General features: G+C 41.1%; 1 protein-coding gene across 3 annotated transcripts in view; it reads right to left on the reverse strand.

Annotated features, from left to right (window-relative positions):
* lrriq1 (leucine rich repeats and IQ motif containing 1) overlaps positions 1-16,345 on the reverse strand; it is a 164,188-nt gene that overhangs the window by 11,587 nt on the left and 136,256 nt on the right. The gene's annotated exons all lie outside the window — the stretch shown is intronic.

Genomic DNA, 16,345 nt, shown 5'->3' on the forward strand with positions numbered 1-16,345 from the left:
AACTGTACCCAAACCAACAAATTGCACTCCAAACAGTTAAGTGCAATATGCTTTATCTGTGAACATTGTTGAGAAAACGACCGTAAATCCTATTTTTTAATTCTTTTTTTTACACTTGGCAAGGCTGACAATTATAGCCATTCTTAAGTGGTCTGTAAAGGTGGTGGTGACCTTTTTTCTGAAAACGTGATGGTAGGCCGGTCCCAACATCAGTGCCCAACAGATACATTTTCAGCCATTTACTATACTCCCTATACACTCATAACTGTTCTGCTCTGACTTTATTTATATGTTTGCAGATAACACCAGTGTGTTGGAACGGACTTCAAACAATGACGCGATGGAGTACAGGAAGGAAAAATAAGTATCAGGACAACCAACCTTTCGCTCAATGTCAGCAAGACGAAGGATCTAGGAAACAGAGTGGTATATATGGCCAGTTAGCATAGGGAGATGATTAAGAGCTTTAAGTTCCCAGGAATACACATCATAGTCAATTTGTCTTGGAACAATCACCTTGAGGCTACAGTCAAGAAAGCACATCAACAACTCTACTTCCTCAGAAGACTAAAGAAGTTTAGTGGTTTCCAACAACTCTTCCCAACTTCTACTGATGCATTGTAGATAGCAACCCATTGGGATGCATCACAACTTGGTTTGACAACAGCTCTGCTCAAAACCGCAAGAAGTTACAGAGAGTTGTGGATATAGCCCAGTCCATCACACAAACCAGCCTCCCACATTTAGTCCATGCGGCCTTGAGAAAATAGCCAACATAATCATGGAGCATTTTTGCCTCCCATCCTCACTTTTCACATCTCCCGTCAGGTAGATGATACAAAAGCCTGAAAGGACGCACCACCAGATTCAGGAAGAGCCTCTTCCCTGCTGTTATCAAACCACCGAGCGATCCCTTCATAAGTGAAAGGTGTAGACCAAAAACTCCTAACCCACCAGCGACACTTGAACTTTTTTTCTCTCTGTGCCATCTCTAACTGTCACACTATAATGTTTTTACACTATATATTCTGTATTCTGATATTTTGTTTTGCACTTGTGTATGCTTGGACTGTACTCATGTAGTATGATTTGACTGTTTAGCATGCAAACACATTTATTTCTCTGTATCCTGGTATATGTGACATAATAAACCAATATCAATGGTCACCAGACTACCCATCTTTAAGGACATGACTCAACAAGTTGGGATTTGATAATAATCTGAACACATTCATTTCTTAAATTATTATTTCTAGATTATTAAAAGACTCAATTCAAATTCTGGTGTGATTTAAACTCAACTTCATTGGGTTATTAGTCAAAGCCTCTGGATTACATGTTCAACAACATAACCCTTATACCACCTTGCATCAGTATAGTTTACCACAGGTAAATAGATCAGCCTTAAATAACTAGTGTTAACATTTCTTAATTCTGTTAATTAGGGGACAGACAGGAGATTCTGTTGTCGCAAACGGGATTCCAAGATAGTGCACTAAACTGGATAAAATGCCTTCAAGATAGCGGCAGCAGGGGGAGGAGAGGATCAGTGCCGGTGAGCAGGTCCTGAGCTTGCCTTCCGCACCTTTAGAGGTGCTCTAGGCGTTCCAAGGTTGGGTGAGGGAGACAGAGCAGTAGCTGCACGAGGCGAAAGGCAATGTGTTTGCGGGTAAATATGTCAATGCAGGCCCTGCAGCAGCCGGGGGACTGGATTGGGTGCCGCTGGAGGCCCAACAGAAGACGGATAAGCACGCAAATCAATATGGCCTGCAGCTGCACGGAGCAGCGGTAGAATGACATCAATAGCATTGCCAGGCCAGGCCGAAACCTGCAACACTTACCCTGTGCCGCTGCGAGGACAATTGGCCTTTAAGACCAAGATAAGACTATATTTTTTTTAAACAGAAAGTTGAAGGATACAAGATGGAGCCAGAAACATGGCAGTGTTTTAGGTACTGCCGCAGTGTAATCTACTATTCTTATATTACAATCATTGCACTTTTGTACTTATGTATGATTGTGCTTATGCATGGCAAGATTTTACTGAATTGCATGCAAACCAAACAATTTCACTTTATGTAGGTACATGTGACAATAAAGTACCTACAAACCATTGTGTTTTGACTCCCTTGTGCAAAGATTGAGGATGCATTGGCGCGGCTGCTGAACATTCTCAAAGGTGAGGGAAAGCCAGAAGTCGTTGTGCACATTGGCAAAAATTATGTAGGTAGGAAAAGAAATGAGGAACATCAGAGTGAATATATGGTTAAGCACAAGATTACAAAATAAGGCCTCAAGGGTAGTAATCTCCAAATTATTCCCAGTACTGGATGAATGCATGGCTGAGAAGTTGGCACAAGGGGCAAGGATTTAAATTTTCGGACCATTGGATCTCTTCTGCAGCTGAGGTGGCCTAAACAAGTGAGATGTGTTACATCTAAACTGGAGGGGAGCCAATATCCTCACAGGGAGGGTTTATAGGGGCTATTCAGGAGGGTATAAATTGGAGTGTGAAGGAAGTGGGAACCAGATCAGAAGGTCAGCAAATTGAAAGGCTGATAGAAGGTAGAGGTTATGACCTGTAAGTATCAAAGGAAGGACAGGTAGATCAGCCATGATTGAACGGTGGAGCTGGCTCAATGGGTCAAATGGCCCAATTCTACTCCTATGTTTTATGAAGTTATGAAATGGGGCCATGAAATGCCATTGGCAAGTTAGATCAATGAAAATCCCAAAGCTTTTATATGTATATTAAAAGCAAGAGAGTGACCAGGGAAAGTTTAGGACCACTCAAGGATAAAGAGGAAATTTATGCTTGGAATCAGAGAATGTGGGCGATGTACCAAACAAGTACTTTGCATCTGTATTCATCAAGGAGAAGGACATGAGGGACAGTGTGATTGGTGTGAAGAATACTAATATGCTAGGGTAGTTTGAGTTCAGGATAGAGGTGGTGTTGTGGTTCTTGAAGAGCATTAACGTGGATGGGATCTATCCCAGCTCACAGGCGAGAAAGAATATTGCAGGGTCATTGGCAAAAGTCTTTGTATCTTCTCCAGCCACGGGCAAGGTCCCGGAGGACTGGAGAATAGTCAATAGTCTTTGTTGAAATAAACACGCCTTCAGTTTCACCATATTCCTTAACCTCTCCCTGCCTGTCCTTCCTTTGAGAATGACTGGTTAGAAGCTCTATGTTCCTCAGACCTTCCATTTGCTGTACTTCTATTCTGGCTCCCAAACTCCAGCCATTCTAGTTTAAACCCTCCCACGTGGCACCAGTAAATCTCTCTGCAAGGATATTGGTCCCTCTCCAGTTCAGGGCATCCTGTTCCACTTGTATAGGCCACTCTGCCCCAAACAGGATCCTTTTCATGGGCATGCACATTCTGCCTGTACCTTAGATATGAGCACCTCACTATAACTCATCTATTACACTCTTTTACTCCCAGTTGTTGAGCTGCAGCTCCAGTTCCTGAGGTTGTTGAGCTGCAGCTCCAGTTCCTGAGGTTGTTGAGCTGCAGCTCCAGTTCCCTCACAGTCAGGAGCTGCACCTGGCCACACTTCCCATACGTGTAGCCCTCAGGGACCAGAAATCTCCATGACATTCCATACCCTGCAGGAGGAGCATAGCAATTCCCAAATTGCCATTTTCACTGCACTACCACAGAGGAACTTGTGAAAGGAAAATACTCACTTTATTTCAGCCTCCTCGTAGAAGCCTTATCTTGGTTTCAGGCCTATCATTTATGAGAATGGATTTTTCTGAATTATTCTAACAATATATTTCATGATGTGGTACGAAATGTGGGGTGTGCAGATGCATCAAATGAAAATATTAGATGATAAACATTTGAGCTCATCCTTCGACAGTAGTCTGAAATTTATATTGTTGTAAAAAAGTCAGAGAAATGAGACAGCATACATTTATATGAAACTTTGTCAACATGCACATTAACATGAGTGCCACGGCATGGTCATTAACCTGAAGGAAAGTAGTATTAAATATGAAGGAGATCAGTGAATTGAACATGTATTGTAGCAGGCTATGAATGATTGTAAATTACTTCAGGAAAACACAAGAGGACTGGTTGAATGGCTGGATAGATAACAGATGCAATATAATGTGGGGACATGTGAGATCCTAAATACTTAAAGTTAATGTAATTCAATGTAAATTTTTCTTCAGACACACAAAGCTGAAGCATAATTTTTTTTTAATTATGTGGGAAAAATGTGGGTTAAGTTGTCAAGTTTTTTGATTTAATACTTGCAGTAGAAAAGTTAAAAAGTAATGCTAATAAAATAAAAACCAATGATGGAGTATTATAAGAATATCAGGTACAATTTTCAATTTAAATGTAAAATTACCAGAGGATGGCAAGAAATCCACACTGCTTGTCTGATGACATTGCTGATCAGCTTGAGGTCTTACTTTCATAATTACAAATTATCTGTGCTAATTTTACTTTTAACAGGATGGGGGGACGGATGGATACTTTATTGTCACATGTACTGTGAAGTTACAGTGAAATTCTTTGTTTTCTACATACACAGTACACAGAGCCGCCACAAGATACAGACAAAGTTACAAAGTACCCATAAATATCTTTAGTCCCTTCTTTGTCCCCCTCCACCCCCAACCCACCCCCACATTTGTATGGTGAGACATTTGATGGCAAATTAAAGGGAGCCTCTGTACCTATCAGAATGTAATAGTCAAATAGCCCCTTCAGTCGGTTTTGCTATTCAATGAAATAATAACTGGTATGTGGCCAAATACTAAATATCCACCTTGCCCCATATCTCTGCCTTTGGTCTATGCCATAAAATGTTTTGGTTAACAAATGTCAAAAATTCTCATATTTACATCAACAATTGACTGAATATTTAATTGTAACTTGCAGAAGACATTTCCAAATGTCTGCTACTCTTTGTTTGTAAAGACATTTTCTCACTTTACTTGTTGAAGAAATGTGCATAATCTTTACTATGGTTTATTTCAAGACGCTTTTCCAATTCTGAAGCTGCTCATCATCTCACCTCTGTATCTTATACGTAGTCACTATTTTTGACCTGATAAATTATTGCCTTAAATACCATGGTTCTGACATTAACAGTTTTCTCTGAGGACCTTTATCATATGCCTTACAGGAATTCATAGAAACAATCAATGTAGAAATTCCTCGTCACTGGTTGAAAAACTTCATTCGGGTTCATTGGGTATGTCCTATCCTTTTCACATCCATTCTGGCTGTCTATGATCAGCTGAAGATAGTTGTTACAAGGACGTACACATTCTGGAATCTCAAGAAAACACAAAATGCTGGTGGATCAGTCTGTGGAAGGAATGGGTAGGCACCGAACCACGTCAGAACCATTCTTCAAACTGATTGTAGTAGGGGAGTGAAAGCTAGAAAAGAGAAGTGATGGTAAGCAGGGACGTCAACTAATTATAAACCCCTAGTAGTTTCCTGATAGGACATTTTAGATGATGTTTAGAATTTCTTAAAGGTTTACCTCTTTTAGATTTTTAAAAAAATAGAATAACTCAATTAATTTTACAATCTAAAAGCATGATTTGTGTTTCAAGAAATTTTGGAAGAATTCAGTCAGAACACATAATGTTTTCATCTTGCTTCTTTAAAGAGTTAAAATTGATATTATTTTATCCTGTGATTTTCCATTCTTTAAAGCCAGTATACTCTTCATGACTGCTATAGAACATAGATAAGTACAGCATGGAACATGCTCTTTGGCCCACAATGTCTATGCCAAACAAGACGCCAAGATAAATTAATCTCATCTGCCTACACATAATTCCATACTCATCCATTCCCTGCATATCCATTTGCCCAACTAGAAGCCTCTTAAACACCACTATTGTACTTGCCGCCACCACCAAACCTGGCAATGTGATTCAGGTGCCCGGCACCCACTAAAAAGCTTGCCCGCACATCTCTTTTAAATTTCCCCTTTCATATTAAAGCTATGCCCTCTAGTCTTTGAGGTTTACACCCTGGCAAAAAGGTTCTGACCGTCTAGCCTATCTATGCCTCTCATAATTTTATATACTTTTATCAGGTCACCCCTCAATTTCTGGTGTTCCAGAGAAAATAATCCAAGTCTGTCCAATCTCTCTTTATAGCTAATGCCCTCTACACCAGCCAGCATTCTGCTACACGTCTTCTGCACCACCTCCAAAGCCTCCACATCGTTCCTGTAAAGATATTTGATATTGTGGTGCCACCTGGTGGTCAGGCCACTTACTGGTCGAACCCTCGTCATCAGAACGGGCACTGTCGCGTGACAGGCTTTGGCAGGAACGTGACGTCATGAGTTAAGGGGAATGTACTGCCACATCAGCAGAAAGTTACCTTGAGATCAATAGTCAACAGACATGCCTCGCAGCAGCAACAATGACTTTTGTGTTAGAGTTCCAAACGTGCATGTATACCTACCTATAATGCCTGAATGAAGAAACCGTTTATTCACAACGTTTGGTGTCTCTACATTGGTGACCCCGTCTGTCCAAAATGTTATTTTGGATTTTGCGTTATGGATACGACCGCCAACACATAATGACTGCAGCATAATGATGCCGACGACAGCCTCCACACACTACAGGAACTAGTCAACAGACATGCCTCGCAGCAGCAACAATGACTTTTGTGTTAGATTACCAAACGTGCATGTATACCTAACCTATAATGCCTGAATAAAGAAACCGTTTATTCACAACCGTTTGGTGCCTCTACAATATGCCTTGCAAGCTGCTTTTCTGCTCCCTTTCTGTAGTTCCTTCTTTGTGTTTTGTCACCTTTTGTTATTCATCATCATTTATCAGGATCAGTGCTAGTTTTTACATTTTTGTGTGTTTTTTTTAAAGCCATCTGTCAGCTCCAGTCATTCACAGTGCATTTTTTGGCAAACTATTTTTCTTGCCCCTTATGGATGTAAGAGTTCTGTGTCATATTAAATTCATGCTGAATAAAATCCACTGCTCTCTTCTCAAGGTGCCATTAACACATTTGACAGTGTACTTTGGAAAATCTACTACTCAATGTATAAAAATCAGCCCTGCCTAAATCCAGAATTCTCATAACAATCCATCTCACTCCTTTCCCAACAGTATATTGAACTTAACCATTTAGGGGAATGTACCATATAGGATAAATAACAGATCATGCACGCTTAATTTGTATATAGCACTGTTACATAATAATAATAATAATACATTTTATTTATGGGCGCCTTTCAAGAGTCTCAAGGACACCTTACAAAAATTTAGCAGGTAGAGGAAAAACATGTAAGGGGAATGAAATAAATAGTAGAGACATGACTAGTACACAAAGTAAAGACAGAATACAATTCAAAACACAATATGAGGCAATTAATGCACAGATGAAAAGGGAGGGGGACGTGGGGCTAAGGATAGGCAGAGGTGAAGAGATGGGTCTTGAGGCGGGACTGGAAGATGGTGAGGGACACGGAATTGCGGATCAGTTGGGGGAGGGAGTTCCAGAGCCTGGGAACTCTGTCCCCAAAACTGCGGAGGTTGGACTTGTGGATGGAGAGGAGATCGGCTGATGTGGATCTGAGGGACCGTGAGGGTTGGTAGAGGGAGAGGAGGTCAGTGAGATATGGGGGGGGCCAGATGGTGGAGGGCTTTGTAGGTGAGGATCAGGATTTTGTAGGTGATCCGGTGGGAGATGGGAAGCCAGTGAAGTTGTTTGAGGACTGGAGTGATGTGATGCCAGGATTTGGTGTGGGTGATGAGTCGGGCAGCTGCGTTCTGGACCAGTTGGAGTCGGTTGATGTAGGTGGAGCTGATGCCAAGGAGAAGTGAGTTGCAATAGTCCAGTCGGGAGGAGATGAAGGCATGGATGAGTCTTTCAGCAGCGGGAGGTGTGAGAGAGGGTCTGAGTTTGGCGATGTTGCAGAGATGAAAGAAGGAGGTTTTAATGACATGGCGGATGTGAGGCTCAAGGGAGAGGGTGGAATCAAAGATCACGCCAAGGTTGCGGGCCTTGGGAGATGGGGAGACAGTGGTGCCGTCGATGGTGAGAGTGGGGTTATTGATTTTGCTGAGTGTGGCTTTGGAGCCTATGAGGAGGAATTCTGTCTTATCGCTGTTGAGTTTGAGGAAGTTATGTTGCATCCAGGTTTTTATAGCTGACAAACAGGAGTTGATATGGGAGAGGGGGGGGGGGGGGGGGGGGGGGGTTGTGGGGGGATTTGGTGCCGAGGTAGATCTGGGTGTCATCGGCGTAACAGTGGAAGTCCAGGTTGAAGTGGCGGAGTATCTGACCAAGGGGGAGGATGTAGATGATGAAGAGGAGGGGGCCGAGTACGGAGCCTTGGGGAACACCTTGAGTGACTGTGGCTGTAGCAGAGGTGTGGTTGTGGAGAGAGATGAAGTGGGATCTGTTGGAAAGGTAGGAACGGAGCCAGCTGAGTGCAGAGCCTTCAATGCCGAGGTCTTTGAGTCTGGTGAGCAGGATGTTATGGTTCACTGTATCGAACGCTGCTCTCAGGTCGAGGAGGATGAGGATGTTGAGAGAACCAGTGTCAGCAGAGGTGAGGAGGTCGTTGAGGACTTTGAGGAGAGCAGTTTCTGTGCTATAGAGGGGGCGAAAGCCAGATTGGAGGGGTTCAAGTAGGTTATACGCAAGGAGGTGGGAATGAAGTTGCGAAGCAACGATACGCTCCAGGGTTTTTGAAAGAAAGGGGAGGTTTGAGATTGAGATACATGACTTATTTACTAATCTAATATGGTCTTCTCCCTTATTAATTGCAGGCAGATTATTTCTAACATATTTTGAGAAGTACATTACCTTTCAGAATGGGATTGTCTGCCATTTTCAGTATTTTTCTACTTAGGCTACTCACCTCTGCTCTTTGCATTCTGCACCTTCACATTCTTATCTCGAGAGCCAATAATACTCTTAACATATACTCTCTATTAAATCGCTTCAAATTTTTATTTCTGCCTGAGGTCTCCAGTCAATATTTTACTGTCAATATATCCTTTATCAAAAGGATAATTTTATCTTTAATTTCAGACAGTTCTGCTATCACGTATGTTACAATCCCGCAAATCGGCAATTGATGAATATGGGAAAAAAAATTATATTGCAATTTTCGAGAATGCAAGGGCTTTAGGAATGCAACTATCATGTTACAGGAGTGCTAGTACTAAGGTTGCTCGTCATACTATTTTCCTTTGCTATTGTGGGCCAAATCACAAGCAATTATGAGCCGGAGTACATGAAGAAGATAGAGAACTTAATGACATGGTGTCAGGACAATAGTCTCCCCTCAATGCAAGCAAGTTCAAGGAGCTAGTTATTGACTTGATGTAGCATGGATGAGAACATGCCCCAGTAGCATCAATGGTGCAGATGTGGAATGTTTGAGAACTTCAAGTTCTTTGGCATTAACATTACAACCTCTCGTGGACTAACCACATTAATACGACAGTTAAGTAGACACAGCGACACCTATACTTCCTGAGGAGACCGAAGAAATTTGGCATGTCTCCAGTGACTCTTCCAAACTTCTACAGATGCACCATAGAAAGCATACTGTCACGTTGCATCACAGCTTGGTTTGCAAATAGGTCTGCTCAAGACTGCAAGAAATTGCAGAGTTATAGATATAGTCCAGTCATCACACAGTCCAAACTTCCTACCATTGACTCTACACATCATGCTACCTCAGAAAAGCTTTCAACAATCAAAAATTTATCCCACCTCAGTCATTCCTCCTTCTCCCTACTTCCATTTGGCAGAAGGTACAGAAGCTCGAAAGCATGCACCATACAAACAGCTTCTTCCCCTCCATTATCAGGCTTCTGAACAGTAGTCCTTCCATAAGCTAGGGTACAGTTCAGTTCATCTTTACCCCATTGAGGATATTTAACTTTGTCCAAGGACTTGATGCACCACAATGCGTTACAAAGCTGTGAGCTATATTCTGCACTCTGTATCTTCCCCTTTGCGGTCAAGGAAAGAGCGTTCATGTTGCGGCCATGTTTCTGCCAATCTTTCCACCACCACGCACAAGAAGCACAAGAAGCGCAAGACAGACACCATTGTATGCAGATCCAAGAAGTGTGTTCAGCTCTGGCTGAACAACTTCTAATCTTGTATGTGGACTCGATAAGAAGAAGATCTTCCCCTTTGCTCTGTCGATTGTACTTGAGTTTGAACTGATTGTTTATCTATCTACGGTTTTTTGTTCTGTTTGGGTAGCATGTAAAACAAAGCTTTTCACTGTACATTGGTACATGTAAAATAATAAACTTAACACCAAACCTAGCCTATTTAGCCCCGACTGTCTTGGTGGTCTTTCCAGCTGAGCCCTCCAACCCATGCTACTTCACCTTCCTTCAAAATTTACAGGTTCAAATTCCTTGTGAGCACCATACTTACCCTTTCCACTTGGATATTGGGCTCATTCCAATTCAAGAGTTGCACCTAAAGTTTCAATTCTATTTTGGCCAGAAATAGAAACAATAATCCTTACAGCAATCCAACAACTGAATGTTCAGTTTTGTAATCTGCTGCCTCAACATCAATAATAACCCTTGACTTGAGTATAATTTAGATGCTATAACACCTGAGATCCTGCCCTTAAACGTAACCATTAGCACTTGGTATTAATCAAACATGATTTTGCACATACTCTTCCCTATGTTGTGGGTTCCAACAGAAACACAATAACCACCATCACCATAATCTTTTCAAACTGGGTTTGTGATGTTCCTTATCCTGACATCAGGGGGGCAACAAACCACAACTTCTCAAACCTATTTCTGAAGGATATTGCATATCCTCCAGTATCACAATTTCTGTGTTCTTCCTATTCTGGGTAATCTTCAATTCCAAGATGCTGTGATCAGTATTCTGGCTGTGATTTTGATACTCTTAGTCCTTATCTTCATAGAGAGCGAGTACATTGTGTCTGTTGGGTTACTCCAGCTCCTTATTAATTATCTCACTCCAGCTCTCTTTGTTCTGTACGCTATCCATTATAGCATTCTGACCTTTCATCTTTTTGTCAGGCATGGCGAGGTAACTGTTCAGATATAACTTCTCCTCTCTCACGAGTTGAACTTGTCTTATTGTCTAGTTCAATAATCTGAGCTGGAGTGATTCAAGGCAGAGATGATCTAATACAGGTATTTTCAGTCAGACAGCATTATGATGCAAATGTTCTCACACACAGCAGTCCAGCCACACAACCTGGGCTGTTATACCATAATAGAATACCATAGTTTCTGTTTTACTTCATAATTTTTTCGCCATTTGTTTTCTTTTTTAAAAAGCATACCAAGATGTACAAAAGTATAAAACAATGATCAAGACTTGCATTTCCAGCTTACGCAAATACTACAAGCTTCCCATAATCAGTTACCCCACGATTAGTGGGAATTGTGCACCACAGCCCATTGGGAGTAGTGGTATGTGTGCCACATATGGGTTTAGGTTATAAAGATTAGAATTTTATTCTCCCTCCAACCAAAGCCTGCACTGGTGCCAAGAAGCCAGCTTGGCCAGTTTGCTCAGCCTTCTCTCAAACAATATGTTCTCTTAAGCTGGATCTCCAGCTAATCACTAGCCCTTAATCTTATTCACAGACAACTTATAAATTCAATTCTAAAGCCATTGGAAGAGTTCTGGAGTGGTATAAAATAAGGATTGGATTTATCACCAGTTTAATCATATTGTATTATCAGGAGAATTGGTCAGAACTTGCTGAATATGGTGAGCTGCCTGAGCTTAAGGTTGACCTGTGTGTTGAGGACCATATAACTAGCCATTGTCAATGCCCAATGTTAAAGCCCTGTGTAGTATTATGTTGTCACCTGGGTGGGAAGGGAATGGATTTAAAGGGTAGGTGGAATGGCTCTGGACGTCCTGACAAAAGTCAGATGAATAAAGTCAATCAACCTGTAAAATAATTAACATTCACAAACCATTAAAATCATAGAGTCTCGGAATTGTAATAACACTGGAGGATACCATTTGGCCCATCAGGCAAAGCCAATTGTTATAACTAGGTATGTTGCAAAGCCTACCTGAAGCGTCGCTGAAAATCTGTCCCAGCCCGTGTGCGCGATTTTGGCGCCGTTTAGAGGGGGGCGGGTTTAAAACGCGATTTTCCCTAGGCTGTTCAAATCGAGGTTTTTCAGCCTAGTTAATTATTAGCGAAAAATCGCTGGAAGATTCTGTAGCTGGAGCTATTTTTAGTTTTAAGGGCTTTCTTTACTTGTTATAGTAGGTTAAAAATTAACCTCTAAACCCACGACCGCCGACAATGGGTCGGATCTCATACAGCGGAAAACGGAAGGTAGGCTGTTTATTTTTACGTTAAAAAGGGCATCTTAAGATCCCTTTATACAAAGTTTAATGTTGCGAGTAGCTAATTTGGGCCCCATTATATCCTGCAGTATTTTTCTGGGCATTTGAGGGCACAAATCTACCGCAATGTGAACGTTCTAAACCAGCGCGTTCACAGGATCCCACTAGAAAGCTGATTTAAATGGAGTTTAATTTACAGCAATTGAACACTGAATTCCTTCCATTTGGCCTATAAATTAATGTAAATGAAATTTAAAAATCATGTTTTATTGTGAATTATTTGTGAATATTATTTGGACACTTAGGCTATTTAAAAATGTTAATCATTTATTAAGAAATGGATAGATGTTTAGATCTAGTAATTGAAGTTTTTAAATTAGCTACAATTGGGTAACTAACTGATTATATGCTTTAATTTCAGGTCATCCAAGTAAGATTATTTTATATTTGTTTCAGAATGCTTCAATCTATGATAACTGAAAATTTCATTCAGTTCTCTTAATTTTTAAGAAAGTTATGTGCTTTTGACTGTCCACGATCACAGCTTTTTTGTTATGTCCATAGAAAGTCAATAGGGAACAAGATGCTAATTTCCGAGTATGAAAATGGCCATAACTTTTTAAATACTTGAGATATGAAAGTGAATTAGGTGTCAAATTAAACTTCTTTTTATGCTTTATCTGATGGGATAAATTGCAGGCTTGATTTTAAAATCTCAAAATTTTGTAACATTGCTATTATAACTATCCCATTTGTTCCATTTGGTATTGGTTTATTATTGTCACGTGTACAGAGAAACAGTGAAAAATGTTTTTTTCTTCACTTTTCCCCCACAACCATGTAAATCAATTAATCTTCCTTTTAAAGAATAATGTTAATTGAACAAAACGAAAACATTCTCTGACTATTGACACTACCTTCCATGTTTCAGCTATGAGGAGAGAATAAATAGTGTAGTTTGTTTTCCTTTGAGTTGGGAAAGCTCAGAGTATTGAAAATGAAGTATTGGAAATTATGAGAGGATGAGGTAGGATTGATAGTTTTTCCCTTAGTTGAGTAGAGGAGTTAGAGAAAATTTGGGTCAAAAGTTTTTACCCTAAATGGCCTGTCCCACTTACGCGACCTTTACAGGCGATTGCTGGCACCCGTGATAGGTCCCCGAAATTTTCAACATGTTAAAAATTCAGCGGCAAACAGAAAGACGCTACGACTCTTTGGAGACCTCTCACGACCATAGGAGACCCCTGGCGACATGTCGCGGGTGACCTCTCACGACCATATGGTTGTGAGCGGTCTCCTATGGTCGTGAGAGGTCTCCAAAGAGTCTTTCTGGTCGCTGCTGAATTTTCAACATAAAGGTCGCGTAAGTGGGACAGGCCCTTAAGGGTGTTCTAAATGTAGAAATCACCACCGAAGATGGTCTCACAATATTTAAGATTATTAAGATATGCAATTGAAATACCATGGCACAGAAGGTTATAGGCTGAGAGTTGGAAAATGGGATAGCGTAGGTAGGTAATGGATGGCTGGCAAAGGGACTGTATCTGTCATGTTCGTCAGTGATCAATGCCGATGCTGCATATCCACTCCAACTCCTCCTTCGACAAACACAATGTGCCATCCTATGCAACCCCTTCCTCCCGGAGTACCAAGGCTACTCCACAATACCAAGATTACCATTGAACCCTGCTATCCACCCAATTCTATAAAACATGCCCACAAGCACCTGCTGTTCCAATTAATAAATACGGTTACCACCTGATCCTCAAGGAAACCAATTCTCACCACCATCTTCAATCAACCGGTCAATCAACTGGTTTCCATCACGCACTCTTATCCCAATTGCCATGCTTCTCTTCTGCAGAACACAGGATCTGGCCAAAGTCCAAACCTTTGTGATTTCCTTTTGCTCCTGTGGACAAAGCTTTTTTGAACAGCAGTACTCAAAAGTCTACCCCCCTCTCCTAAATCAACCGAATAAAGTGTTTTATAGATGTCAACTAATTTTCAGTCAAAAAATACTTTTAGCAAAATGAAAACAGTCTAATCCTAATCCTCTCTAATAAGTCACTGCATGGATTGAAACAAAGATGGAATGGATGCACTTACACAGTAGAATTAGTTATGGTGCGAATTGAAACTGCCAGACACAAATGCAATTGGATAATTCAGATTCAAAGAATAACTCTGGAGGGGAAAACTTTTTTGTCTCTTTCCTCGATGGAGATGCGAGTTTTCCATTGTATCTCTGTCTGCTTTAACATCATGGAGCTGGCAGATCCTTTGTTAGGGATCAACTGCGGGAGCTCCAGCCGCAGGAGCTTCGACCGCCCCGATCACGGGAGCTTCCATCGGCCCCGATGTGGGAGCTTCGATCGCTGACTGCGGGAGCTTCAATCGCCCCGACTGCAGAAGTGTCGATTGCCCCGACCGCGGGAGAAAAGGAGGAAAGAAGGTATATGTTATTTGCCTTCCATCACAGTGGGAAATGTGAGGTTGCCGAAAAAACACGATGGACGTGCTGCCTGCACTGGTGAGGACTCGGAGGGAGTACGGTGAGTGCAGTGATCTAGGTGTTTTGTGGGGACATGGCACCATGAGGACATCCCAGAGTCTAGTGCGAGCGTGGATGGCTTTCTGACTCTTCGGGCGGACAGAGACTGCAGAGGGAGTGACAGCGGTCGGTACAACTCTGGTCACATCATGGTGAAGGACCGTGTGTGTGGCCCGGGCATTGAACTGATGGCTGTTGGCCTCCGCTTATGCTGTGTGCCCTGGGGATTTTCACACGCTGTTGTGGCGGCTGTTTATGTTTAATTTTTAGGTGGTTATGTATTTTGTTGCTTTTTTGTATGACTATTGGAAAATCTAATTTCTTGTATGTTTACATACTTGGCTAATAAATTAATTACAATTAAATCATTCATGAAATTGAGTATTAAAGATGAGACAATTGCATAAGAAATTGGTGAGGCTGTGCTTGTAATATTGTGTTCGTTTTTGGTCCTCCTGCTATTGGAAAGATGCCATTTAAACAAAAAAGAGTGCAGTGAAGATTTACGATTATGTTGTGAGAATTCAAGGGCATGAGCAATAGGAAGAGTTTTGGGCATGTTAGGACTATTATTTGGAGCACAGGAAACAGAAGCATGAACTTATAGAGATTGATAAAATTATGAGGGGGCATAGATAGATTGGATGCACATAGTCTTTCTTCAGGGTAGGGAATCAAGATCAGGGTAGGGAATCAAGATAAGTGAGAGAGGAAAAATTTAAATGGAACCTCAGGGGTAACTTTTATAAACCATATGTATATCGAATGAACTGCCAAAGTAAGTAGTTATGTCAGGTATGTCAGTTAAACAGGTTTTAAAAATCATTTTGACTGGTACATGTACAGGAAAGATTTAGATGAAAGTGGGCAGACGGGGTATCTTGGCTGGCATGGACAAGTTGAAGTACCCGTTTCCATGCTGTATGTCTCAATAACTTGAATAGTTGACTTAATAACTGTGAGGCCATTAACTGTTGGAACTGTGAAATGATGTGGGCATATTTCAGTATGTCACTCACTGTAATGTATCAAGTAGTCCACAATTATTTTTGAAATATGCAGAAGGTGCAATGGACCAAGATTTTCTGACGGCTTCCCCCCCACCAACAAATGTTCATGCATTCTCCATTTGCCTACAACTGCTTCATCCTGAGAGGCAGCAATTTTCCACTTTATTTTTAAAATATTCATCTCTCTCTTCTGCAATAGAAGTTCCAAATTTTGTTTTAATTAGAGTATTAACTTCAAATCATTTCAGCTTCATCAATCATAAGCGGTTAGCAGTCATGATACCTTACACCAGAATATAACTTCAGCAAAGATGATAAAAACCTGGCTGGATTATAGTCATGGCGACAATGTCCCCTGCATGAGAAGCATATTTCTGAATAGGTAATTTGACATATCTAGATCAATAGCAGTTAAA

This window comes from Amblyraja radiata, chromosome 19, assembly GCF_010909765.2.
Source record: "Amblyraja radiata isolate CabotCenter1 chromosome 19, sAmbRad1.1.pri, whole genome shotgun sequence".
In the NCBI taxonomy this organism is placed as follows: Eukaryota; Metazoa; Chordata; class Chondrichthyes; order Rajiformes; family Rajidae; genus Amblyraja; species Amblyraja radiata.